The following is a 3,912-nucleotide window of genomic DNA, read 5'->3' on the forward strand; positions in this document are numbered from 1 at the left end:
TGAATATGAATATGTGAATATGCTGCTATGAACATGGGTGTGCAAATATCTTTTCAAGACTGCTTTAAAATTCTTTGGGATATATACCCAGAAGTAGGATTGCTGGTTCATATGGCAATTCTATTTTTAGGTTTTTAAGGAACTGCCATACTGTTTTCCATAGTTATGGCATCATTTTACATTCCCAATACCAGTACCCAAGTGTTTCAGTTTTCCACATCTTCACCACTTACTGAATACTTACTGATGTGGAGGACAAAGGCAAAAGAAAAAAATTAAAATAAAATCTCCTTATAACTTACAGCCCAGAGACAGGTCCTTGAAACAAGAGTGACCTTCCTCTAGGAACTCAACTGCCTCAATGTTAATACTTTACTGATAAGAACAGATACTACACTTGATGTTAGCCAAAAGGCCAAGAAGCGATGCTCAATGTTAATTCTTTAGCTTAACATTAGCCTGACCTCCAGGATCCTGTAAGTCTCTTTTAACATATTAAAATTCATTTGGAAATTTCCTTTCTCTCTGCCCCCTAAGATTTATGTTAGTAATCATCCTCCAAGCATATGGCCCAGTGATATACATCTGAAGGGTCTCAGGACTAAGGTTTTATTAGACAGTAGTAAATGACCTTTTCCTAACAGTTGCTAACCCCTCAAGGTCCTGGAAACCTTACTTCCAAATTCCACTATCCTTAACGCCCTCTCAACTTGAAATGATATAATCAGCCATTCCTTAAAACCCCAGTGCAGCTCTTTCTGCCCAAGGGTCCTGTCCCCGTGCTTTAATAAAAACCACCCTTTCTGCAGTGAAGATGCTTCAAGAATTCTTTCTTGACTATTCACTCTGAACCCCAGCATTTGCACATAACTACTATGATCTAGTCCCTTTGCAGATCTTTTTATATCCACTATCTCATTTAATCCTTACAACACCTGAATGAGGTCGGCTTTATTTTTTTTAATACAATTTTTATTTTTGAGTAATTTTGGATCTACAGAAAAATGGCAAAGACAGTACAGAGAGTTTCTGTATACTCAATATAGCACATCTGTCAAAATTAATGATCCAACAGTGATACATTTTGTTAAATGACGTTTATACTTTACTCATACTTCAGCTTTTGTCAAACGTTCTAGATCTGCTTCTCAATTGTCCTCTTGGCTGTAACTGCTTTTCAGTCTCTCCTTGTTCTTGATGACCTTGACAATTGTAGGGAATGGCTCTTAATTTTAATGAAAGCTTTTAATAATGCTTTTCTACCAGCACTTAGAATGAGTCAGTGTAACTTTTGGGGGAAACAAGATAAGATCTTAAGCAACTCATGTTTTGAAGCAATAATCTGAAATTTTCGTTCCAGTTCATCACTGAAGTTCTTTTCCCATTACTCTGTTTTGTCTTTTTTATACCCTTTCTTAAATCTCTTAACCTTAAGACTTAAGTATAAATTTTCCTAGTTTATTTTTCACCCCACGTTTACATGTGTTGAATTGTATTCTCTTTCTTGGATTCCTTGTTTTTTTTCCCAAAGGAAATATTTTTTCAGGAAGGATGAATGGATGATAAACTTTCTGAGTCCTGATGCCCATGCTTTTTTAATCTATAATTTGGAGATAATATTACCTCCCCCAAAGGGTTGTTGACGATGAAGTGAGGCGAGAGTTTTAAGCTTTTAGTAGAGTGCCTGGCACCTTAGAAGCCAACAGTAAATGTTAGCTGTTGTTACTCTTGCAATGAGCAGGCATGACTTTGTAATTATTAAGAGAAATGCACTCAGGCATGAACAAATGAGAAAGAATAATGGAGAGGAAAGTTAAAATGAAGAGATTTGATAGAACAGTAGAACCGGTTAATGCAATCCCTGCTAACGACGTCATACGTGTGGAAAAGGTCTGTGCATTTTTGCCAAGCATTTTAACCTGGGTTTATGCTGTCATCCACGGTCCAGAAAGCCACGTGGGTGTTGAAAGCCACACAGCCCATCTATCTCCTCAGAGGTCATCAGAGTTTATCAGCTGTTGTGTACCCTTCGCATGAGTCAGGAGGGTTCTGGGGAAATGTCATTCTAGTTACAGAGACTGACAATTTAGTTCAAAGATTAATAAACACAAAATAACACTTGAGGAGTTTATGTCATGTCAAATACAGAACATGTCTCCTCGAGGGAGGAAAAAAGCATCAGAGGATTCTTTATACAGACCTAAATTTCTTCAACCGATTCTTTGTTATTCATGAGCAAGGAGAGAGAACAAATTGTTATGCCCAACACCAGATTTCGGGACTGGAATTTTGTAGTGTGATTCATGTAGCTATATTTAATATTTGCAGAGTCACAGAGTGACTGCTGTCAGAGCCCAGGGAAGCCTTCACCCAAGGGATCCCTTCCCTACCAGTGCTCGGCTTAGAGACCCTTAAATGATGATCTTCCTAGGACACAGAAGTGCCTTGCACCCTTAAATGGTGGTCCTGTGATTGCATAAAGACCAATGCTGGCAAAATACATCTAGGCCTTCATATTAACTTAAGAATGTGTTGCCTTTATAAAGATAAGGTGTTTACTGCTCTTGACCTTGCTGACGGTCTGTGACCAGTTTGGAATTTTTAATACTGGAGCCTCTGGTAGTTTTGCGCACTGAGGGTGGAATCCTGGAACCCAAGGTACACAAAAAAGGGGAAAAGGAAAGTGGCATTTTTAAAAATATGTAGGTTTGTCAAAATTAGGGTAAGATATTGTGTTTAAATCGTCTTGTAATGCACTTGTAAATGTTGATGTGTATGATATTTAAATCATAAAAGACATGGCTTCATCAATTTGTATGTTAAAAGCTTTCACAGGAAAGAGATAAAGGATAATGTGGCTAATAAAAGAAAAGCCGATAAAGTATTTAAAAGAACAGAACACTTCTGACGGCTTCACGACTAATGCTAGAAGCCTGGGAAATAAAGGAACACAAAATAAAACAGCTGGGTGGGCTCAAAGGAAATAAGAATGGCTTTTCCCCTTCTATTTCCCCCAAATAGAAGCTGAGAGGAAAAATAAAACTGTTCCTAAATCACATTTAGGAATTCTAATATTGTAAATAGACATTCAGGCTGAGTTTTCCACGGAAAACTCGAACAGAAAATAAATCCTTAAGTATCAACTAAGAGACTAATAAAGGAATAAGAATATTTTCAGAGGTTTCAAGTAAATCATCAAAAAAAGAAAAAACCCAAAAAACAAAATCCAAAACCAGACACGAAAACAACACAATGATGACATTTCATCACGGGCCATAGTTGACAACGAATATCCACATCAGGTTTTTCCAAAATCAAGTGAGATAGAAAGAACTTGAGACTGTGAAACGTTATTCAAATGTGTGGCAATATTAGCATTATTGGGGAAAATAAAAGCACCAAGACTTTCTTCCTTCTCCCATTTCCATTCTTCACATTTACCTTGAACTCTACGAGTTTATTTCTACCCAAAAAAACCCCGAGGGACTGTCTAGTGTAAAATGGAAGATGGAAACCTGGCTTCTCTTGCTTCTCTTACTTTTCTGCTGTGAAAAGATTTGCTTTATGGGTAGTTCTTTAAAAATTGTTATGGAAAATTTCAAACAGATAATGAAGACTCCTAGCATGAACGTCCCAGACCCATCCGTCAGCTTCAACGCTCATTAACGTTTGGCTCATCTTTTTCCACCCATAGCCCCACCCGGTCCCCTAACTCAAATTATTTTGAAGTGAACGCCAGACATCATTATGATTTCAGTTAAGAGAATTATCCTAAAAGATACAAAGTTTTCAAAAAGAACATGAAGGACATCATGAGAGCATCTTAAAATAATTTTTTAATTTCACCAAAGTCTAGTCAGTGCTCCATTCCCCTGATTATAATTTTTTTTAATATTTATTCATTTTTGAGAA

General features: G+C 37.0%; 1 pseudogene; it reads right to left on the minus strand.

Annotated features, from left to right (window-relative positions):
• Positions 1 to 257: 257 nt before the first annotated feature.
• On the minus strand, positions 258 to 427 carry LOC120230373 (annotated as a pseudogene).
• Between the last annotated feature and the right edge of the window lie 3,485 nt (positions 428 to 3,912).

Source organism: Hyaena hyaena, unplaced genomic scaffold (genome assembly GCF_003009895.1).
Source record: "Hyaena hyaena isolate Hyena2069 unplaced genomic scaffold, ASM300989v1 scaffold_2, whole genome shotgun sequence".
Taxonomy (NCBI): Eukaryota; Metazoa; Chordata; class Mammalia; order Carnivora; family Hyaenidae; genus Hyaena; species Hyaena hyaena.